This window comes from Manacus vitellinus, unplaced genomic scaffold (genome assembly GCF_001715985.3).
Source record: "Manacus vitellinus isolate BGI_N305 unplaced genomic scaffold, ASM171598v3 scaffold_5_pilon, whole genome shotgun sequence".
In the NCBI taxonomy this organism is placed as follows: domain Eukaryota; kingdom Metazoa; phylum Chordata; class Aves; order Passeriformes; family Pipridae; genus Manacus; species Manacus vitellinus.
In genome coordinates, this window is record NW_021940682.1 from 29,472,821 (window position 1) to 29,497,475 (window position 24,655).

Below are 24,655 nucleotides of genomic sequence, written 5' to 3' on the forward strand. Positions count from 1 at the left end.
AATTATCTCATTACAGAGAGAAATACTGTTTAATTATAAAAAGCTTTGTACAAAGAAGCTTCATATCTAATGATGAAAACAGAATTGCTCTCTCTATTATTCAGCATTTTATACCTCATTGCTGAGAAGACAAAGCAATCTTCCACAGTCAGGAATATATGCCTATCTTTCTACAGAAGTATTAAAAAGTATTGAGGAAGGAATACTCAGCCTTTTAATTGACTGATTATTCAAGGAAACAGAATGAAAAGACTGTGAGTGGAACATTAGCCCACGATAATGGACTCCTAGTGACACTGCTACATAATTGAGGTACAGCAGATAATTCTATGAAAAATAGATTGAGCTAAAAGGCTTATTTTCAGAGTTGGAAACATTAATCCTTTGTCAACTTTTCTGCGTCATTAGTGAGCAGATCAGCGCTGAAGGTGCCAGATATCTTCTAAATGTACTGACAGTACTTTCCCTCGAAATAAGTGAAGATGCTCAGTATTTCCAAAAGTTATGCAGCATTTTACAACTGTTTTCAGTATTGCCAACTGACAGCTGATGAGAACCTGAGGTATATCCTGATGTTATTTTAAATACAGTAACAGATCTAAGTTGCTCACAGTGGGTGGATCTTCTTACCATGGATGTGTTCAAAACTGCTAGGAGAAGAGGAGGCTGCTGGAGAGGAGGAGGCTCAAGGGGTAACCTTGTCACTCTCTACAACTACCTGAAAGGAGGTTGTAGCCGGTGGGGGTTGGTCTCTTCTCCCAGGCAACCAGCAACAGGACGAGAGGACACAACCCTAAGCTGCACCAAGGGAGGTGTACGTTGGACATCAGGAAGAATTTCTTCACTGAAAGGGTGATTAGACATTGCAATGGGCTGCCCAGGGAGGTGGTGGAGACTCCGTCCCTGGAGGTGTGGAAAGACTGGATGTGGCACTTAGTGCCATGGTCTAGCAGACCACAGGCTGGTTCGGTCATAGGCTGGACTCGATGATCTCAGAGGTCTTTTCTGACCTAACTGATTCTGTGATTCTGAGAAGTCCCATTTTGAGACGGAACAAAAATGGAAGGAAAAAAAACAGCAATGCAGGGCTCCTGCTGGGATGTTGGGAGAGACCATGCCTCTTGCTGACTTACAGGTATCCTTCAGACCGCATATTATTTCCATTGTTACTACCTTTCGGCTTCCTATGTTATTCCTTAACACCACGCTAATAGAGCTCCTGCTTGCAAGAAGAGCGCTGCAAGGACGGAAGCAGTACCGCAGTGACCGTGTGAGCTGCGGGGCTCCCTCACGGGCCCCCCAACCCGCAGTTCCCCGGCCGGGGGGACCCGCTCGGCTCCAGGGCCGCGGGGCGGGACCGCTGCGGCCGCGCCTGCGCGCCGCGCTCCCGCCGCGGCGGATGAGCGGATCAAGCGGGCGACCGGGTGGCGCCGCGCGGGCGGGGCCGGAGCGGCGGCAGCGGCGGGAGAGCGGGGACGGGGCAGGAGCGGCGGCAGGAGGAGGAGCGGTTGGTGCCGCGCGGGGCAGGCGGAGCCGGCGGCGGGGAGGGGTCCCGGCCACCGCCCACCCCGCACGGACAGCTGCCCTTCCGCGCCTCCCGCTGGACGCGGCTGCGGGCAGAGGTGAGAGCCGCGGCGGGTCTGGGGCAGCGGACGGGAGTCAGGGTGGGCGTGTGTCATGATGCCACCCAGGTCCCTGCCGGCGCTGCGGCTGCCGGCGGTGGCAGGAGGAGGTGGTGAGTGTGTTGCCGCCCCGCCGCCGCTGGGCGGGGGGGCTCCGGCAGCCCCTCGGGTCTCCGCAGGCTGGGCCCGCGGTGGGTGTTGCCGGACGCTCGGCGGTGCCGGACCGGGTCCCGCAGTGGAGGCTGAGCGGGGCAAGACAGGGTCGGGTCGGGTTCGGACCCCAGCGCTCCCGGTGAGGCGGGGCACCTCGGCCGGGGGCTGCAGGGCCGCCTCACCATCCCCGGCTGTTCTGATTGCCGCGATCACACTCCGGGACACCCCGGGGTCCGCCAGCCACGGGTGGAAACCGCCTGCGGAATGCAGTTAAAATTTAGCTCCTTTGACCGTCGGCAGCCTCCTTCCCCTCCCACTGGGAAAACAGTCTTCTAACGCAGCAATGCCGCGGGGAATGAAACCTAGATCCGTGTTACTGTCCCTGGTCCCTTGCTGCTGCCAGCCGCGCTTGTGACTCTGTTAGCAGGCCTTCTAAATGGCTCACTTCGGAAAGAGCGCGTTCCCCTCCTCTCTGAGAGCGTTTGTGCTTAACGTACTCGGTGATCGTTCGGATGAGCTTCAGACGTTTTCTTGAAATAGTAGTCTTCATAAATTGTGTGTTACAGCAACGCGCTATAGAATTCCTTCTATGAAAGGAGGAAAGCCATCAATTCAGTGTGTTACTGAAGATGTTTCTAACGGGTTTCATTGCTGCTGCTGTCCAAACAGTTCTTGGGACCGAGGACAGGAAACCTTTTAAGAACGACTGTTTTTCATCTGTCAATTTTCATAATTTTAATCGTTTCAATTTAATCATAGAAAATATAAATCTGTTTGATCCATTAAGTTTTAATGTATTTGTGACCCTACTGATGCTTGTTAATTATCAACCTCATGTTTGAAGCGTTAAAGAGACAGGAGTTGATACTGAGTTGTTAGTCTGCAGTGAATGGACAGTAGCAGAAGTATGTATGGAGTCGTGCTTCCCACTTGTCTTTGTCAGGTCTGTTCGTCAGCAAGTGAGAATTGAGAGTTGATACAGTTCTGGTTTTAAACGACATAAAAAAGAAGAGAAGAACATAATTGCATTTGTTGGCTATCAAGTAGCTGTAGAAGGGACTGATGAAATTTTCTGTGTGCTATTTTGTTTTAGAGTTCCCTGAAAGCTTTTGAGGTCATTTGTTGTTTTAGCCATGTACTAGTTTTTAATCAAAACTCCTGAACTTTGAAGTAATTTGTTTTGTGATTATATAACTTTCCAAAACTTGGCATTAGAGCCCTCCTTTCCGGATGCTGGTTTAATACATCTGCTTCAGGACTGAAACTAGTTGGGGAAAGAGAGATGTGTGATTGTGGTCACTTGCCGGCTCTTTGGTTCCTTTTTTTTTATTGTTGTAGAGTTGTGAAGAGCATAGTCGTTTAGCTTGGAAAAGACTCTAAAAATCGTGTTGTAAGTAAACTGAATTTGTCGAGGCTGATACAGCTTAGACCTAGCAATGAATAGATCTTTTTTTCTACTTTAATCATGGGTGAGGGAAAGAGCTCCTTTTAAACGTGCTGCTCTGTCAAATTAGTTAAAAACTGACTTTTCAGTAAAGGGCCATCCAGCTCATATTTCTGCTGCACCTGTAAACTTCCAGAGTACTTCAAACTCTGTTCTATAAATGCTTGTGAAAGTTTGTTAACTCTTACAACATAAGGAGGAATTTTCTAATTTGCAGGAAAAAATACTGGACTTGTATACTTTTTGCAGGGAACTGAATTGGGACAGAAAGTCAGGCTCTCCCATTCTTTTAATAGTGCTAGCTGTATAATCTCAGAATTTTTCTCAAAAGGGAAATAAAATGCAGGAATTATTGGAAAGTAATTTTGGGAGAAAGGAAGTTTGTTGAAGACTGCTCATTTTTAGATAGCCTTTTCTTAAATTCTGTTGAAGTGATCAAAAAGGGTCTGAGGTGATGCAGCACTTACCCATTTTCTTTTGTGTGCTGTTATGCTTTCAAAGAAATGGTTGTGCAATTACCTAGTACAAGAAAATGCATACTTTGTATTCTGTGAAGCTGTGCCCCAGCCTCCTCTCCATCCAGTAAATCTTTGCGTGGAGCACTCAGCCAAGTTTTAATTAACTGTGTCAAGTCAGTTATTAGGCTTTCATCTCTTCACTGATTACTGTTTTACCACCTGCCCTCCCCACCCACCCCCCCCCCCCCCGATTTCCCACAAATTCTGTTTCCTGAAGCATGCAGGGGAGTTTTCTAAGGGTTTTTGCTCACTTCTCCCTCCTAGTACTGTGAAATTCCTCTTGCTTTAGGCTGTCAGATAACTTATCTGTTAGTCTCTTGGTCTTCTGTTTCAGAACAGAAAATAAATTTTTTGGAGAAACTACTTGATGTCATATACTTAAAACTTCCCAATGGGTCAAGCAATGGGGTTTGCTTTAGTTTTGTTTCTTTTTAATGAACATGTATCAAGCTGTGCATTAGTCAAATTTATGATTAAACACAATTTTTATTGTTTGACAAAATGGAGAATTGTAAAGGAAGACAGAAAAAGACCTTGTGAAGAAATAGTGATAGCTGTAGAAAACAGCATAGTCTTACTACCTACAAGTGTGGGTTTTGCTTCAGTCTATGCAGTGTGATAGAAGTAGTATAAACACAGAAGTCGATGATCCTGTTCCCCAAACTGTAATGTGGACATCTTGGTTGGGTAAATTGTGGTTCATAATACAGTATGCTGTTAATGAAGATCTTGCTTCTTCAACAGATATACTGTTGGAGAGGAGAGGAGCAGTAATAGAAAGCTTTTTGAGGCAGGTATTTGTGCAGTTGCTGTTTTTACAGGAAGTGAAGCAGCGTAGTTCTTCGCCTAGGCTATTTCAGTGAATTGGTGAGGAAGTAAAAAAAAACACTTTTAAATGTCAAGTGATTCGTTAGATTTTTTTCCTGAGTGAACTGTTTTTACTGTTTTTTCCCCTCTATATTCTTACGTTGTCATAATGATGTTGAATTAATTAATATTTCCTGGCTTTTTAGACAATATTTACAATTAACTTTTATTATAATAGGTAGTTGGTGCTAATATAATTCAGAAATATATATCCTTTAAGATAGAAGAGGTGATAGGCAGTCTTGGTTGTTTGGTTTGGTTTAAAATAAAACAAAGAAAAAACAATCCAACAAAACTCCCCATAACAACAAAAAATGTTTTTTTTTTCCAAAGGCTTTGACTCATTTTAGAGGACTGTTTCTGGATTTTGCTTGAGTGATTTCTTTTGCTGTTCTCTTGTTTTGGGTTGATAACCTCTCTGTTTAGCTTCAGCCTGTCAATAGTTTCCTGCCTTCCGTCTGCTACCTACAGCTTTCCCACTTATACAGAGTGGAGAGTCATGCTTTGAGTTTAAAGCTGGAGTAATGTAAAGGGTTTGTAAAGCTCTTGCTTCTGTTGAGAACGTATGAACAGATATTGAGACAGGTGTGACTTTTGCAAGTTTTCTAGATCTTAGAAGGTTTAATTGTAACCAGAAAGTATAAAAAATAAGTCACTGACTTTGAACAATAAATACTTCATGGTATTGATAATTAGTAGAGGAGATATATTGTTGCTGCCTCATGGACTAATTGGAACCCTGGACTTGAAGAATCTGCATAGTTTCAGGGATGTTTTTATAAATTAGCTTCTGATTGAGGAGATGGTTTCTCTGCCTAAGAAACCCCATCAGTTTAGACACAGTTGAAGCAGCTTTATGTAGCTTTATCTTAAAACATACACTTTTTCAGCTTGTAGGAACAGCAAGTTGCATGTTTTTCTTGTGGTTTTTCTCATTTTTGTAATTTCATACTGTAGTAAAGAGACTTGGTGGATCTTGATGTTTCGATGACTGACATTGACTTTTAAAAAAAGGCCTACGTGCAGTGTTGAATCCTCTAAAGGGATCAAGTGAAGTTTGGGAAACAGTGCTCATAATAGGCCACTGATTAGTAGCAGATATGTTAGAAGTGTTTTATTCAGAGTAACTGGTTCTGAATTGTACACAGTTGAAATCCGGTGCAGTATTTTGCCATATTTGTTACAAAACAATGTTTTATTCCATCTGTACTCTACAAGAAGAAAATCTGTTGCAGATGTAACATATACAGTAGCATAAGAAGCCTCTTCTGAACAGCTAAAACTGCTTGACAGATGGTAAGAGGCATTTGGAAGTGAGATTTTAATTTTGAGGAAATAGCTTGGACTTCTGGTGTTAGGAGAGGAATAAATAAACCTCATTTTCTTCACACTCTTAACTGTGGATATGAGGTTTTATATCTGCATGTTCCCTCAGTACAGGATACAGCACTGATCATCCATCCACTAAAAATACTACATCTGTCTGGAAATTCTTGAAGGTTAACAGTGACTTTGACACAGTAGTGGAATGTGTGTATATGATCTTACTCTTTTTTTCATTCAAGCATTCATTCGTCCATTTGAAAGTGTTCTCATTGCATCGAAGCTTGAGCTAGTTCATATGCTGTCTGTATGTTCATACATTTTCCAGTGCATTAATCCTGTCACCCAGTGTTTGTGTTGTAGTACTGCAGAAGCTGTTAATATGACTATTCAGTTGAGATAAGGAAAACCAGCATGTTTCTTTCCAGAGTTATCTTTTGCATACCTGCAAACAGAAGCCATGGTATTTTGAAGATTATTTCAAAAGACCAGTGAGTTGCTTTTGAAACGGATTGAACCTGGACATGCAGCTGTAATACAGGTCATTTAAACATGTGAAAAAAATATTTTTATTAAATTTAGTGTTCTTGCACAGCTTATGGAAGCATGCGTGTTGTAGGACACTTCTTTTAATTGACAGTTCTAGTTATTTAAGGAAGTGTGCATCAGAAAATAGGTGGGTTTTTTTAGAATTCACATGTTTAACTGGTAGTAAGAAGGTGGTCTAGTAAACCAGGTTGGGTACTTGACTGTGGCTTGGCCATTATTTATCTATTCCTAAGATAAAGCATTTCCAATATTTAATAAATTAAAGGACACTTTTCATTTCTCCTTCCACCCTAACATAATGAATTATACCTGTAAATGATTTCCTTGACTCTTCAAGTAGCATAAGTATCATTCCAAACCTGGCTTTGTCTCACGTGCAGTAGGTTTTTTTCTAAATACCTCATGTGGCCACATCTCAGTGATTGCATATTTTTCCTCAAAAATATTCTTTAGATTTTATATTTCTTACAGATGATTTGGAGAGTTAAGGCAAACAATTTATTACTTAGAACTAGATGGTGATACTTAAAAAGAGTGTTATACTGTTGATACAAGATTTGTGTGGTAAATTATAGATTCAGTTGGTTTCTAGTTCATGAATTATAAAAGATTCCTGGATTTATTCTAAAGGCGAAATGCAACATATTAAGATTGATGAAATACTTTTGGCCAGGTACACAGCGAGTTCCTTTACTTGAAATTTTGTGGATTTTTTCTTCCTAATTACTTCAAAGACATGTAGTAGAAAGGATGCTTTTATGGGCAAAATGAATACTTTTTCTTGGTAACATGGGTGATGTTTGCTTAAATATTACATTGACCTAATTTTTTAGTTAATATATTCATATTTTATGGTCTTACAGTCCTTGCAGGTTTTAAAAAGAAGTGTGATGATGCTGTAAATCTGTGATTAGATACTCCTTAAATGGCACTGAATTAAGAAACTTGAAACCTTAGCTTCCCTTGTGTAACTGAAGTGTAACAGGAAAGATCACTTGGTATGAGGATATGTGGTAACAGATATAAGCCATTTTAAGTACCAAATAGCATATTTTTCTCTTTATTCTTGCACATTTAGTTCTGATGTAAATAGCTGCTTATGGGCCACTCTTTTTTCTTTAGAAGCAGGCCATAGCATGGTTTGTTTCTGCAGGGGATGTAAATACTGTGAAGTGTATGACTGGAGCTACGGAAAAATAATGTTCACAGCCATATGAAGCTTTCAAAATAAATCTCCACAAATTTGTCACCCCCTGCTCAAGCTGTTCCTCCCAGACTCATCTCAGAGGTGGCTGCCTGAGGGACCTGCTGCGCCGTGCTCCTTTGTGCATGGGGATGGGTGGTGGAGAGGAGCAGCGTAGGAGTTCTGTTCTTTGTGCAGTGGAATGCCAGTGCTGCTAGGAGGAGAAGGAGGAGGCAGTTTATTTGCAGTGGAGATTTTGGTGCAACTTGTGAACCTTTATGCTGCATAAACCAAATACTGTTCTTTAACACAGAAGGGATAGCTAGGATATTGTTTAGACATTAAACCAGTGTTTAGACATTAAACCAGTGAGCCTGAATAAACTGCAGTTTGTTGTTTTGCAACTGTGGGAGTCGCATCCAGCAGCACCATACTGTACCAGGAGAGCGGGTTTACCATTGTTCCTCACTGGGAACTAGTCTGAGAGGGACTGAAACATACTAGAGTTTGTCTGAAACTCTAAATACATAACAGCCCAAACCCAAATATTTAGCATTGCTGTAGAAGATCACCAATCTCCTTCGTTGCACGACTTTACCTTTGTCTCATAAGAGCTCTATTTTAAGGCTTTTGATGTAAGCAGGCCTCTCATGATATTTTTTTCAGTATTTTTTCCAGTGGAAAGCAATCACAAGAACAAGTTTATTTGTGTCACTGAACCAGTTAATGTCTATTTAGAGTAGTGCAATTGACTACATAATGCATGGATAATGTTTTAGTTGAAACAAATATGTTATACCTTAATGCATATAATGCAGTCTGTGCTACTTGGGCTTGACTCTTGAGAGTGAACCACTTAGCTTTTTCTTCTTATCCCAGCCCTCACATGTGTAGTATGAAAATGAGGCACCTCACCTGCTTGATGGATTCATTTATTTGTTCTTTCTTAGGCAGTTTACCGTTGGTGTATCTACTTCATGGACAGGCACAGATAATCTTTGTGCTTCCTGTGAACACGGCAGTAGTGCAGACTCCTTGCCAGTGTTGCCACCTACACTATGGCTGCTGAACTCGAAGCTGCGTTTGTATGTGTGCTGCCTGAACACAGAGTAACTCCAGAGAGCTACAACTAGGAGCTAAACTAAATGTAAACCCTAGGAGTGGTGCTGGGTGGAGGCGATCTGAACACTGGGGAAGCCTTGTTTCAGGCCTTCATCATTTCCAGGTGAAGAGAACCTGTGAAGTCAACCAAGTGCTTTATGAAGTGGACCTCTTTTCCCCAAGTAGGTGGATGTATAATTTAATTATTTTTGGTAGAAATCACATACTCTTATACACTGGTGACACTAATGCCAGTGTTGCCCTGTTTTTCCATATGTCATGGAAGCTGCTGCACTGCGCTTTTTGAGGGACTATTGGACACTCAAGTTTACTGGATTTTTTTTCAAAAAGGACCGAGTAACTTTTAAAAAAGGATATATACTTCAAGTACTTGAAAGATGCTGATTTTATTAATGCGTAGTCCATGTATAAATATGGAATAAAGTATCTGAAGACATCCGGTTGCTAACTAAGGGAAGTGTTAACTTTTTGTAGTATACTAGTCCTAGAAATATAGGAGTGATCCAGAGTTGAAATATTAACATGATAAAAATGACAAGACTTGGAAATGGCACAACTATTGCTCCTTTTAGCAAACAGTCCTTGAGTAATTATGAATATGTGTAATTCAAGTCTAGAGGAAATAGCTTTGTCTGGAAGCTGAAGCAGAGTTAAATAAATTTTAAAAAGCTTAAAAATTATTTGTAGAAGACTTCAAATAATAGCTAGTGTTATTGAGAGGAAAAAATGCAAGGGAAAAGTTCTGTAGACTTGTGCCAGAAATAGGCAGCAACTTAAGGTCAATTGCTTATTATCTTTCTGGACAATATTGGCACATGGATGTACTATGCACCAGCTAAACTTTGTTAATACTCTGCACTGTAAAACTGGGGCAAATGCAGTGAAAATTTGGCTTTGACTAATCTTAGTGGATTTATTATATGTACTATACAGCCACCATACATTTATCCTGTGTATAGTATACCAGACAATGTAATTTTAGAAAACACATTTAATTTTGCTAGTATGAGCTGTACAGTTGAATAACTGATTATGCTGCAGCAGAAGTTAGTGCTATGTTATTCTTAATGCTGTCTTTCCCCTTTGGGAGGCAAAGAGAGAAGTCTGTGCATCAGAAGTCATTTAGGTCTTGTGCTGGGGGACCAAAATACAAGGTTTACAAGAGGAAATTTCAGCAACAATAATAATAGTGTTTAGATTTGCATATTTTCCAGCTCTTCAGATGCTCGACCATTAGTAATCTTCTGAATGAGTTTTCTGCTCCTCTGCTCATTCCATTTCTTATGGGGAGACCTTACAATCCTCTGTGGTTCTCTGTGGTATTGTCTTGTGGTTTTTGTCCCTAATCATACTCTTTTTCAATTAAGGCAATGTCATGAAAATTATAGTAACATGGAGGAGAGGGGCAGGAGGATTGAGGAAGTCTTAAAATTCTTATCTGAAGTAACAGGGTTAACTTAGTGTGACTGAACATCTGGCCACGCTTCTTGTAGCTGATGTCTAACATACTGAGGGTGGATGTAAGGTGCACATCACTAATGGAGGAGTATCTTTTGTGAGTGAAGAGGACTTCCATCACTTTCCTAACGTAATGGCATCTGCTGTGCTAATGTTGAGGTGGCCTTTTTGCTTCTTTTCCATTCATTTTTTCTGTGTAAGTAGAATAGTGAGGGCTGCCTTCTTGTTAGTTTTATTGAAGAAAAAGCATTTGGGATTACTGCTTTCTGTTGCGAGATATGACCTGTCTACTTTGTCCTGCAATTCCAGCTACCTGTTCCAGTTTTGGTGGATACTTCCATCTTTCCCCTGGCTTGGTCTCCTACAAAAATCACCATCAGAGTGCTGCAGGGAATTTTCTTTCTCATTTCTTGTAACTGTAGGCACCATCTGACTAACTGTGGCTTGTATTCTCTCCAGATAGCTCAGACACTGCGGAGGACTACTATCTGGGGGAGGGGGTTGGCTTTTTAGTTGTTCTGTTTGTTTGTTTTTTCTGAAGCGATAGGCCTGCTTGTGTTATTTAGACAGTAGTGTGTGCTGTCTCTATGTGATATGCACAGTGCCCATGTAGTATCTGCTTCACTGCAAGGACTTGCTGAACCTGAACATAATTTGCGTGTGTGCATGTATATATTTGCATTGAAAATAAATGTACTAGTAAGACATTGGAAGGAGATGACCTCCTGTGAACTGCTAGTTGGCAATCCTCAGTTCAGGGCTCTCAGCTAGGTCTTTAGGCTAACACAACAGTTTGGGTAGCTGTGACCTGGAGTCCTTAATTTATTTTTACTTCATTATTTATATACTAATAAATATTATTTAATAATATAACATGTATATTATATACTACAAATATAAATATATATGCTATGTATGATAAAATTATACATATAATATAAAATAACTTCATTATTTGCAGTCTTCTTTAGAGAAATGAAGCTTTTTGTATGGGTAAGTAAAGCAACTTCTATTAATCTGTATGATGCAAATTGTAGACTTTGAAGGTATATCTTTGCTTCAATTAGTGTATTTTAAAAAAAAAAATCCAACTTTAAATTGGGTCTGCACAATACATAAAAAATTGCAATTCTAACACTAAAGATCTTGCTGGGCTGTCTTTTATGATCTGTTGGAGACTGAAAGATTCATGTAATAGCACATATTTCCTGTACTGAAATTGCAATTTTGTAGTGTTTCTTTTGTTAGCAAATGAAAAATCTCATCGGTAATTAAAACGTACTCCTAGTGATTGTAGAGAGAAGCCAATAAACTAACGTTTGAATCTTGTTTTGTATGCAGAACTAAGGACCCCGCACTAACCTACCTGTAAAGATTTACTGCTTGCTGTTTTTACAAACAGTACCTTGATTGTATCTTGCAAATAGGATCGTAGTTATACTTAACTGTCACTAAACTGTGCTGCCTTGAAAAGGGTCAGGACAAACCTTAATGCAAACAGCTACATTAAAATACCTGGGATAGAAAATCATAAGGGGAAAGCATGGACTTAAAGCTTGTGATACTTGTAAGCTGAATCACAGAATATTCTGGGTTGGAAGGGACTCACAAGGATCATCAAGTCCAACTCTTAAGTGAATAGCCCATATAGGGATCGAACCCACAACGGTGACATTATTGGCACCATGCTCTAACCCGCTGAGTGGAGACACCTCCTCTTCAGAAATGAGGATTACATCTATTTAAATGGTGCACAAAATTACTGAATGTAAGGAGAGGTTCTAAGACATAATTTTGAAATTTTCAACAAGAATGAATGTTCTACCTTGATGAAAAAAGTTCTTCTTTGATTAAAAAAGCAAGTCTGCTAAGGCAAAGAAGCACATAGCAGAAAGCTTGTACATGGTAATCGAGGTAGAACACAGAACAGAGATCAATGAGCTGCCCTATAAAATGAGAGAAAATGGTGAAAAAGAAACCTGACAGAGTGTTCGGATGGGTCTGTACCATGTCAGCTACTTTAATTAAATATTAACTATACCCACTTACTGTCAGTGCTTCAAAGAACATCGCTCAATATTCCTCTCTGTTCATTAACAAGAATATTTTCTTTGAAGCTTAATAATCAGTTTCTTTCAGTGTCATATACTCCTTTGGTTCTCAGCTCGGAGCAGGGAAACATACTTTATTTCTATGCAAGCTAAGAACTGGTGTAAGGAAATGAGGCCTGTGGTGTCAGAGGGCTTGGCTTTTGGTGGTTTGCTTTGTTTTCTTTTTAAATTTGGAGATCTCTGCTCTAGTCACTCTCAGATCACATGTTACAAATTGTATGTACTACCTTGCTGATCAGACACATTCTTGTTCAATTAAAACAATCTTTAATACTTTCCTCATGTTTTTGGCTTATAAACAATATTTATATTCAGTGAACTTTAAAAATTTGTCCTTGTGTATCTCATTGTTGATTTCTACCTTCTTCCTATACAGAGCTTGATTTATGTCAAAAAGATTAAAGATCTGGTAGGTGGTGGTTATTTTTCAAGCGTAACAAATCAGTGACTGAATGTTGTACCATTTTTTGCGTATAAATATTTATTTTTTGTTACTAATTGACCAGAAAAGAACTTGAATACACATTTTTTACTGTTTGTTTTATCAATTATCAAATTATATTTCATCCCTTTTTATGAAATGAAGAAAACTGGTTGTTTTTTGCTTAAGTCACTTTCCTCTCTGATTGACAGGTTGTTTTTGTAAATATAACCCACTTGTGAACAGGACTTGTGTTATCTCTTAATGTAAATAACCCCCATTTTAGCATTTGCCATATAAACAGCATAGGTGGAATTGGGGCATGAATAAGAATAAGGTAAAAGTCAACATTGAGCTGTACTGTTTCAGTTGCTGTAGTCTGTGAGTGCTTCCAAGTATCACCTGTAGTCTTTCATTTGAAGAGAGAAGAAATTATTTACCTTTACAGCTCTATAGATTAAATATTTGCCAATAGGAATCTCAGACAAATGTATTGCAGATCTTTCTCTGCCTATCTTCTTGCATTATAGTTCTTTGTTCCCTTACATGGATTTATTTCTGAACTCCATTCCTTAATTATTCTGCATTATAATTTGTGGACTCCTCCTTCCTCTTATTACAGCTACAAGAATTCATTATGCCTCTGAAATAGTTATCAGTATGACACTTCTCATGCTGTGAACAGTTAAAAATTATACCTTCCTGTCTTCTTCATCAGAACTTGCAACAATAGCTTATGCATCAGGCTGATGAAGATCCAGCAGAAAAATTAGATGACTGCATGGCTTAGTCTACTTTTCGTAAAAGAGACCAGTAATTCTTCTGTAACACTGTGGTATTGCTGTGTAATAACAGCAGGCTCAAACCACTTTTCAAACAGCTTCTCAAACCACTGACGTTTTTGGTTTTAATTTTAAACTTCAGGAAGCTAAGGCTTGTTGCATCTTAAAAAAACAGTGTTAAGGGTAAATCGATTGTGTATTGTTCTTAAGAACTACAGACAATGAGTTTTAACTTTTTTGCTTTTAATTCTGTATACAGAATATTGTCTGGCAGTTGACCTTTTGTGAATTTAGTTTGTACAAAAGCATTTGTGCCAACAGGCATGGTAGAGGAAGAGGAAACTAGAGTGACGGAGACCTAATGTTACTCTCAGCGTACAGCGTCCAGAAATGATAGCTGAAACATGTCTGAGGTATTAAACATAAGTTTGGACTGTGATTCATTATAGGCATTTTCTAGACATTTTTGTGGGTTTTAAAAAATGCTTAAGTTTCCATTGTTAACAAACAATTTCATTTAAACAGTTTGGTGTTTATTTTGTTTTTGTCCTTCACTGTTAGTTTCTTGTAGGTGATTAAAACTTCTTGTTTAGCAGATGTTTCTATCTTAAAAATGCAGACTTAAGAAGCTTGGGTTGTCTTTCTTGCCAGATGAGTAGCATCTTATGTGATTCATTTGGTTTTAAGGTGTTGGGGGAAGCGTTGTAGAAGTGAGCGCTTGGCTTGTAGAATGAATTTCTGAATATGGTTTAATGCCTTGATAGGCAGAGATGTTTGAATTTGCACTTCTGTCTGTAAACTCTTGGAGGAGGGAAGGAAGAGAGAAATGCGGTGGGTTTTTGTGATTTTCTTGTTTGTTTTTATTTTGTCAGGGAGTAGCTGGTGTTTCTATGACTTGTAACTTGCTATAGCTGACCTTCTGCAGGCTGCACTCTGTGTTCTGCAGCAGGGCAGCCCAGACAAGGGAAATTGTAGAGTAGGGAAAGTAATTTCTAAACAACTTTGATGTTGGTGAAGACTTGGAAAAAGACCTGAGTAATGGAAGGTGTGTGCATGTTATCGGGGTTTTAATTTGCAATCTGAAAGCTCTCACTAAGTCCTCACCTCCTTTTCTGGTGTCAGGGGTCCCAAGAGTTGAGTCTTGAAGGAGGAGAGAATAAATAATGGGGCTTTTCTATTACCACCTCCAGTTGTAGTAGGTACAGTTTTCCAACTTCACTTATAACCTGTCCTCTTCTTTTGACACAATGTTGCTGTTGCCCTCAATACGGAATGAAAGTCCCCTTGAGGTCTGGGGGCCTTAGTCACCACTCTGTTACAGGGTCATGTTTGCTTGAAATTTGTTCTGTGTTTTTAAAAAAATAGATTTATTTTAAAAAAATTATTTCTGTGTTTGTCCTGCTGTAGCCATCTTTTAGGCGATGACTCTATGTCATTAACCGTTTTGGTTATTTTCTGACACTTCTAAATGTCTTTTTTCCATCCCAGCAGTATTCCATGCATAATAGTTTTATCTTTAGCCCCACACGTTTATCTCTCTTCTTTCACTTAAGCATATAGTAGCATATTTGTTTCTTCTTTGCTGCTGTCCTATCTGTCTTAGCAATTCAGAAACCTAGGAGCATTCTTCTGTGTTCTTGTTTTTTGCTTTACTTTCTCTGAAGGAAAATACAGGTGTTTGCTGATGTAAGCTCGCATGATGCATGCATATTTTGCAGTTGTGAAATTTTAAATGTCTGTTTGAATCCTGTGCGTGGCAGTCTTTGCTGCTTAACTTGCAAAGATCGTGCTATTGTAACAGTGTGAGAGAAGCTGCAGTGCAGGTGCTTATGTCAGCGTCTCCTCCCTCCTCAAACAAATTACTGCAAGCGTAAGCTGTACAAGCAAATATAGTAACACTCCACTCCTCCCAAAACTGTGTCCAGGGAGGTTGCCATCAGCATAAATTTATTTGCTAGGAGCACTACTTGTAGGAGCCCTACTGCTGATATCAGATCTGGTGGAATGCAGTGGTATCAGTCTGCTCCCCATTACATCCTTGGACTTTGTTTGCAGAGTTAACGAAGATGACATGTTATTTTGTCTTGGCTTCTGCTCCTCCTGTCACTGTTTCTGCTATCTCATGCATTTTCTAGTTGCCAGCAAACATTTTGCTGAGTAGCAAAGAAAGTAATTTTGATCTTTAGCAGGCCGTCCTTCCTCATAGGGAATGGAAATGAACCTCTTATGAATTCTGATTTGTGAGCATTACAAAGAGAAGCTTGCATGCTCTGTGTCCTGAGAGCTAGTGGTTTTGTACTTCACTTGAGGTGCATAATGAGGCTCGCAGCTAGGAGGAGGCATTTATCTGGGGGAGCATTGAAATAGCTGGTGAGGTGGTTCCTTAAGCTACTGACTTGGTAGTGATTGTGCCATTTTTCTACCCATTATGAAATAATGTGAACCCACCATGATGGTGGCATGGGATTTGCATAGTTTGCTCTTGATTCAATTTGCTTCTGATGTGCAGCAGAACCTCTAAGAGTTTTTGCAATGGGATAGAACGTATTTTGCTTTTGTCAACTCCAGTTAAAATTTTAGGAAGAAAGGGAATTATGGGTCAAGGCAATGTGTACATGGATTCATGTGACTTCTGTTTCCAGGAGCGAGGAGTAGTTTGTTCTTGTGAAACTCATGATATGGACAGTCAACTTTAAGACAAAAGTGACTGCTTCTGGGAGGTTCTACATGGAAACTGTTGCTGACAGTTTAGTGTGTTCAGCCGTCTGTCACTGTGAAACTGAGATGTTTGCTGTGCAGGCCATTATTTTCTGGAAAGTGCCCCAATTTCAGGTCAATTGGAAGCTCAGAGAGTCCAGGTGTACCCACCTACACAAGAACAGCTCTTTCTCATCAGGATTTCAGGGTTACTACAGAAAACCTAATTTCGTTTTGGTCAGCCGAAATGAAATGTTTTGAGTGTGCTCAAATCCCATAGCAGGAACAGTTTATTGTGAATCTCTGTTTTAAGGATGATCTCACCTTAAAAATTTTTGTTTAACTGGCATTATTTATTACTATTTCTTTAGTGAGCTGAGAAAATTGTTTTTCAAATTAATGCATCTTGCATACTTTTTTACCATGTGAGGTATGCTCTGGAAGTGCCTGAACTGAAGATTCTTGCAGCACCCTTACAGCGTATTTCAATAATATTCAACAATATTCTCTGTATTGCGGTCCTTGCCCAGGGTTGAGGCAGGGAGGTCAGCTTTGTGAAATACTGCCATCTACAGCACTGTCAAGGGTAACTGAACAGCAACCAAGAGAACTCCTTGGAAGTTGTAAGACTTGAAATATGCCTTAACTGAACATGGAGATGATTCTGACTTTTAGCCACCTCATAAAGGATCTGTTTTTGAAATGAAGAGCTAGTTCAAAGTCGTTTATATACCCAAACAAATGCTTGTTGAGCAGATATATTGTGTATATTTGAAAATAAATTTTAAAAATGGAAAAAAATAATTAACACCACTCTGAACTTCAGTAGTGAATAAAGTTATACTAAGATATAGCATGTATATTACTGGAAACAAAATTCTGATGTTTAAACTGAATTGTAACTATAAAATGGTGCTCATCAGCTCAGAATCACTAAACAATCACAAATTGCTTTACCTGCTTTTCCTTCTGTTGAAAATGTTTCTACCTAGTGTCTTAACTGGAAAAAAAAAGCATGACTTTATTTGTTCTGATGCTAAACACTAATAATGATGATTAATATGAAGGCATAGATGCAACAAGAAAGTACAGAGAGATACAGATTTTTTTTTCTGTTGTTATGATGCAACAGCCTCCTGTACCAGAACAGCTTAGAAAAACTTGTATTGTCCTTAAAAGAGCAGAATTTCATACCTGGCTTAAAATCTTCTAGTATAATATGAATTTCAACATCAAATGGAAAATTTTGGAAAACAGGAATGGTAGTAATTTACTTTTAAGCAAACCTAGAGAGTGCTTTTGGTGTGCACCTGTGACAGCATTTGTCATGCGGAATAGCACTTTGTTCAGAGTCTGGGTACTCTGAAAGGCTCTTGTAAGTGACTGGGCATATGTTTACTATAGTCTTCTGTTTCCTTTGATATTTAGGAGTGTGACTATAGTCTTCTATTCCCTTCATTATTCAAGGGTGTGGTAATAGAGTAACATAGTGATTGCCCCAGCTGCAACAAAACCAAGGCGTTGAAAAGAAACCTGATCATTAGAGATTCACATGCATCTGAATTTCATGGCAAGTAGGCATGATTTTTTAAGAGGAAATAACTATCATCTAGGAAAGATGATATTTTTTTCTGTTAAACCTTCAGTTTTGCCTTCATAAACTGTACGTGTTTTGGGATCTTTGTGAAGAATTGAAGAATTTTTCAGTTCTTCTTAAAATGTGATTTATTTATGAATTATGATTTTTACTAAACAGCTAACAGATCCTCGAAGGTGTCTAAGGAGACAATTGTGCTATGCTTTGTTTTTTGATTGAATGCAGTATGATATTCTCCAGTCTCAGAGTAGATAGACTGCTTAGCATTTTAATTGGTTTTCAAGATGAATTCAGCTTTAATGTTCAAGGCCAAAGACAGGGTTATGAAGGTTAATTATACTTACCAACATTTGGGAACAGTCAATTCTCTTTGTATGTGAAGTGTTGGCATAGTGCTTTTCTCCTGGGGCGGAAATTGCTTATTACTTCGTCACGTATCTGGATTGCTTGTGTGCTTATTGTTGTTAGGTGGTTTCGATAGGTTTGGGCTTTGAAATATCCAACTGGCTTTTCACTTTAAATCTGGGTTTTATCAAGTTAATAGCACTCCTGGAGTTACCTTAATTTTATATTCAGTGTCTGTTGCAGACAACTTGAATATGAAAAAGCTGAAATTATGAATATCACAGACTTTCTAGAAGCCATCACGGAAGTGTAAAACATGCCATTGTATTAAGAACTACTGGCTTACAGTATTTTTTCTCAGGTTGTGATCATCAGGAGGCGGACAACTCATCCTTCTCTGAATTCTGTTGAGGGCTACAAAAGGAAGGAACAAAATCCTTTCTTATGGAAAAGATTATGTATACCTGTGTTTTTTGAGGTGTTTTGAGGTGTTTTTGAGATCAGAGGCTCTGCATGCTTGTTGATGTCATTGAAATCAATATTACGTGCTTTTTGACAATTTTGAGAAAAAAACAAACCAACAAACTTTTACTCTCCTACATGTTCATTATAAGATTTCTTCGATAAATCAGAGTTTTTAGAAGTTAAAGACTGTAGTCGTAACTGCAGTGTACCTGCTGAAGTTGACTGGTTTGTATCTGTGACAGCTAGTTTTGGATATTCAGTCTGGGCACTCAGTTAACAGTGAACTGAAAATGCAGGACCACAAGGCTTCTCCTATCTCCCCTTTGAGCATTGCACATAGTTGGAAGCACATAGTGCTGGTTACTCTTACAGCTGCTCCTGCAGGAAGTCTAAAGGGTTACATGCAGTTTTCCTCCTTCCAACACACCAGTGCAATGTGTGAAAGTGAGCATCAGAGATGGGATGTGCCCCAGGAACAGACTCTTACTCTATGAGTAAGTTGGACATGCGTTTTTGTTCAGTTACAGCTTTTGAGCTGTTGCTGCCTGGCTCCATATACATTGTGAAGTATAGAAATTAGTGTTTCATTCTTTTCCTACATGCCAGACTTGAAAGCAGCTTATGCATGTATTTCCAAGGGAATAAAATGTGTAACATTATACACAGAGGTGTAGTTAACTGCTGTGGCAGAGATACAGGGTATTGAATTGCTTTATGCTAATATTATCTTGGTAGTTTAGCTCGTGTTATCTTGGTATTGTGTGTAATTTTAAATATGAAAGTAAATTATAAAATGTTATTAACTGATAACTCTTGTCAGTTTGGGTGACAGTACTGGAATGAGGTAATGCTGTGAAAGGGAGGGATGTCGTTTTTTTCTTCTGAAAGATAAATACATTCTTTCTTGGAATTATTCTTACTTATTATAAAAATAGCAACAGAATTTGTTTGAGCTCACAAGTGTTGCATCCTTCCTTCCAAGCACTTGTGCCTGTCTTCTGTCTGACCCTGCATTGCTGAACTCTGCGATGTCTCTCACAACCTGCACCGTGCTGTTCTGACTCCCTTAACTAAATGAGCACTGGGGGGCTGGATAGAGGATGGTGGAGAAGCAGGATTCAGAACTTCCTATCACAAAATGCTATGGTATTGCACAGCTGAGAGGATTGTATTCACTTTAAATCAGGTGTTCAAGCTATCTGATGGCCCTCTTAAACCATTTTATGGGAAAGAGAATTCCCACTACTTGAGTAGACTGGGTGGAAGGGCAGGAGGAGGTGCCTTGTCCATTAAATATTTGTTTAGCCTTGAACACAATAATTCTTTGTCCAGGATGCTATTTTTTTTTCTCTCTTTGTTTTCTTCTCTGAAGCATTTCAAAGAACTTTCAAGGAAGTGTCAAGACTTTATTTTCCTGTACATGCTTACAACCACTCCCTGGTTGTCAGGGAACAGAACCCTTTATCCCAACCATGACATGTACTAAATTCATGCAGGCAGAGAAGAAAGTATCTCCTTTATTGGTCCCTGAAGCAAAATGTTAAATGTACCCTGATGATATGTGTTTCTTGCTGTGAAGAATCTTGGTGTCTCCTCCCAATACTGGGAGCAAAAAACATTCTGCTCTTCAGAAATGGGATAGCTTTGGGAACAAAATGTCTAACTCCTGTGCTTGAGGGCTGGCTTTGATGTGTGAAAGGTTTACCTTCTATTTTCAGCTCTGGCAAAAATTTTTTTTTTATAAGTTTCTTGTTTGTTTGTTGCAAAGAGTGTGAGCAGTTGCCTGACTTGCATTAGGCAGTGATATTGACCTAATTTCTGAGGGCTGTGAACTACAGGTCCGTTGTCACTTGATAATGCTTGTAATTCTTCCATAGCTGCTTGTTGTGGCAGGCTAGGTGCTTCTCCTCGCCCCAAGAAATGTCATGGAGGAGCATGTAATTTGTAGAAATAGGTGGGTAAACAAGGGGTTTAGTGCTAGGTCACTTGCCAAGTCTGCAATGCAACAATATTTTACAGTTCCAGTGGATCAAGCTATGTCATTTTAATGTTATTGGTATCCTGGTTAACTAAAAGCTATGTAAGATTCTTGCAGCAGTTCCAAATCCAAGATGATCAGCAGTTACTCAGTAGCTTCAGAAGACAAGCTTGGATGTTTGGTGCTAAAAGCACTAGTCCTTGTTAAGGCTGTACAAAGTCCATTTGTAATATTTTTTTCCTGTCTTTAGAAAACCCCCACAGAACAAAAAGAATGCAAAAACTCCCATTAAAAAAACCAACTTCCCCAAATAGAAAACCAACCCTGACAAAAAACCTATGAAAGATTCTGAATTGCGAACGTGTAGAATAGCACTGACACCTGAAAAGCAAAGTTATGTTCATCAGCTTATTTTAATTCAGTATTAGAGTGAAAAAAGATAAACTTGGCATCAACAATGGAAATCTAAATTAGACTTTCTAAATCTTTTTAATAAACCATGATGTGTAAACCAGATAGTATCACTGCCTGTTTGAACCTGCTGCTACTTTAAGTTAGGATTTTTAGAGTTTTTCCTATTGCAGTAGGCTACTCTGACCTTTTGTTCCTAAATTTTCATACAGATATTATCTATCTTGAAATTGTGGAAACTACCTTCTAGCACTAGCCAAAAGAAATCCAAATGAAGGCCATCTCTTTTGTCATCAACTCTATTTTAATATCAAGAAGAGGTACTGCTGCCAAGATACGGAAATTAAATTGTACATGAGAATAAACATTTAGGTTCCTGTTAGAAACATCCAAATTTAATCCTGTAGAAAGTCCATTTCTTAAAAACCTCTCAAACATAATATAACTGTGTTGCAGCTAAGCACAGCTCAACTCAGACATGTTTGTCTGTGTTAAGTCTTCTTTCACACTTTTAATCTTAGAACTTCCATTGATTTTTCTCTTTTATGTATTTCAGTTTAGAGCAGAAATTAGGATTGTAGTTACTCTCTTACCTGAGCTCCTGTGAAATGTATTCATGATGCTCATTAGCAGGACCTAGAGAGGTAATATCAGTTCTTATTTCACTGAAACAGCCATTGGGGTACAGAAAAGTGATTCTATACTGGTAGGTGTTTGGGAGCTCTGGACGAATAAAGATCATCTATTTTATTCACTCCACATTAATGCTATTCTTCAACAGTACTTGCTGGTGAAAAAAATTATTACTACTTCCAGTGGTGCTTGCTACCTTTGAAAGCAATCGTTTATATATACTCTCAGAACAGCTTTCTGCAACTTTATTCCTTATACAGTTGATTGTATTTTTGACCTGCAAGTAAGGCTTAAAATATTTCTATATCATCTCATTGTAAGATGTTTAGATACATCATTTGATGCATTAGACTTTTAATACCTTCTTGAGTTTTTTTCAGCACAATGGATGAATTGTTATTCATATTCTTTAAATGTTTTTCACAGTCTTGAAATAGTATTTTTTTTTCTTTCTTTTTAATGCTTTGACTCTCTGTTTGACAGTAATGTCTGCCAAGGTGAAGTATTTTTTTTTAGGAAAAGCAAGGTTGGATTTTGTTTTGGAATGTTCCATGCAGAGGAAATCCAGATCTATCTCCTGTCTCAGGATGGCAACTGATTCCACTCCAGCATCAGAAACGGAAGGATTTGTTCTGCCACCTATCCAACTTGACTGGGGAAACATATCTGCTGACTTATCTTACTTTTTCATTTCAGAAAAACCTTAAAAAACAACATTGCTTTTCCTTTTGCCTTGGCTCGATTCCCTTCATATCCTGCAGGTGTTGGGCGAGTGTGTAGTTGTAAGCACAGTCTGTGCTTACAGAGGCTGTTATGGTTGTAATGGAGGTGAGTTAAAAGATGACCCTCAGCTGTTCTTTACTGCTGCTGTGCCAGACCTGTAGGAGTCCTATGACCTAGCTCAGTTTAGATTATGTGCGTTCTGTGAGTGTCTGTTTAAAATAATTTGCAATAGGGGGGTTTCTGTGACAGAAGACGGTTAGGGAGCACCTGCACAGACAGTTCAGAAAGGCAGAAGCCACAATGGGAAAAGAGGTGGTAAGGACCAGGTGTGGGGGACTAGTAATCTCCTAATCCCTTTCAGTTATCTCTAGAAGAATGTGTCACACTGCATCTTCATACAGTTGCCAAAATGAGAGAGAAAAAATGACAGGGTGCCATCTGGCCTCTCATCACAGTGCAGAACAACCTTTTTCTTTTTTTTTTTTTTTTAATACTCTGAGCTATTATGAGAGGCATCTTGGTTTCTAATGCAAAGTTCTAGATGAACATGAATTAACTAGATATCTGAGGAGATGCAGGTGTGTGTGAAAGACTATTAGTATTACCTTCACAGATGTGAAAGAAAACTGCTAATGCTGTTAGAAGAAAGGCAGGATTCCTTGACTTTAAAGTACTAAATTTAACATGTTGCTTTCTTAAACCTTTTTTAGATTTTGTTGTTGTGCAGGAAAAAATGCAAGGCCCAAATAGCAAATGTACCCTTAAGTTGCAGGGCAGAGTTCTGAAAGGAATATGGTTTGGAATGTGTCTAACGAATATGGTTTGCAATGTGTCTAACCATTACTTTGAGTGCATCCTTTTTTTCTTCAAAACCAAAACTGTCATTGGCCAATTTAACCTTGTTTAAGGTTCTGTATAGCATCCACATAGTTATTTTACTGGTTGGTACTGCAGTAAAATAATGTGAAAAAAAATGTATGTAAAAATAAAATGCTAGATTTGGTGTTGTAAGGTTAGATTAAATCTTCTTTGCCTAATTCACAATGAAGCAAAAAAACCCAATCTTCTGGATATTTTATGAAGCTTCCTAGGATCTCTCTGATTCTAGCTTAAGTGAACAAAACCAATGATTTATTGCCTCTCTTATTCTTATACTCAAAAGTTAGATTGAGCCCTAGGTAAAAATGTCTTGTGGAGGCAAACTGTGTAATGCTTCAAGTAATTAGACACCTATAAGTGAAGAAATAGACATTTTTACTATTAAGACTAACAACTCATTTGAATTATGGGAACAGTCTTGCAGAATATATATGGGACAGGTTGGAGAGCTTTGAAGTGTATTTCAATGGCCAAAGGACTCCTGAACCTTTGGGCTTTAGCTTTTAGAGAGGATGATGGATTTTATTACCTGATGGTTATTCTTACCATCTCTTCTGTACTCTAGTTTTATCAGGACAAGTTTGTGTCTGGTAGTAATCTATTAAAGTTTGTCTCTAAGGTAGTAATTATTAAAGTTGCAGTGGATATTCAGAACTTTGCTACACTTTCCTTGGTGTTCATTGCCATCTAACTCTTTCAAAAGATGGCAAGTGGAAGCACAGTCCAGATACCTCAGCTAACTTATTTCTAGAGATGTTTTCAAGTCCTTTTCTTAAGCTTCAACTTTCCTGTTTTTTGGTGTTTTGGTATTTGATATTTTTTTCCCCTTCTGAAAACAACACTACAGAAACAGAGGAAATAGTGTTCTTTGCATGTGGACTGTTTGGGAAATGAAGAGGCAGGTGATGAAACATGGGGTGGAAGGAAGTGTTATGTACAAGATAGATTTGGTGGCTGATAGCATTAAGTGATCACAGTATACCTGGGGGACTTGAGGCAGTTGTTCAGTTCTGCTACACTCGTAGCAGACTTTTGAGCATTCAAACATTCCAGTTCGGAGTTAATGTAACTGTCGTTTGTCATCTATGACTTCTCCTATATAATTACTGATTTTTGTCAAGCTCTTCTGTTTGGACTGACTTAACAGTAGAAGGAACCTAGAGATTTACTCAACTCTCGAATTTCTCTTCTAGAATTGCACAATGCAACATCTTCCTAGTTCTTCCAAGCTCTTAATAGTGTAAGATGCTTAGCTTGAGAGCTGAGGAAAAATCGTGATTTCTTTGTTTACCAGATATTTTGCTGAATCGTTTTACCCTGTTGCCCCTCCTCCATGTTTACCAGTAACTGAGCTTCAGTTCCTGCTTCCTCAGA

At 38.9% G+C, this 24,655-nt stretch overlaps 1 protein-coding gene across 2 annotated transcripts in view; it reads left to right on the top strand.

Annotated features, from left to right (window-relative positions):
• Positions 1-1,564: 1,564 nt before the first annotated feature.
• The window catches only part of OSBPL8 (oxysterol binding protein like 8), an 85,722-nt gene continuing 62,631 nt past the window's right edge, over positions 1,565-24,655 (top strand). For both annotated transcript variants that reach the window (XM_029963459.1, XM_029963460.1), the window contains exon 1: positions 1,565-1,622. The gene's annotated coding sequence lies outside the window, so the exon portion shown is untranslated. The remainder of the gene's footprint in view (positions 1,623-24,655) is intronic.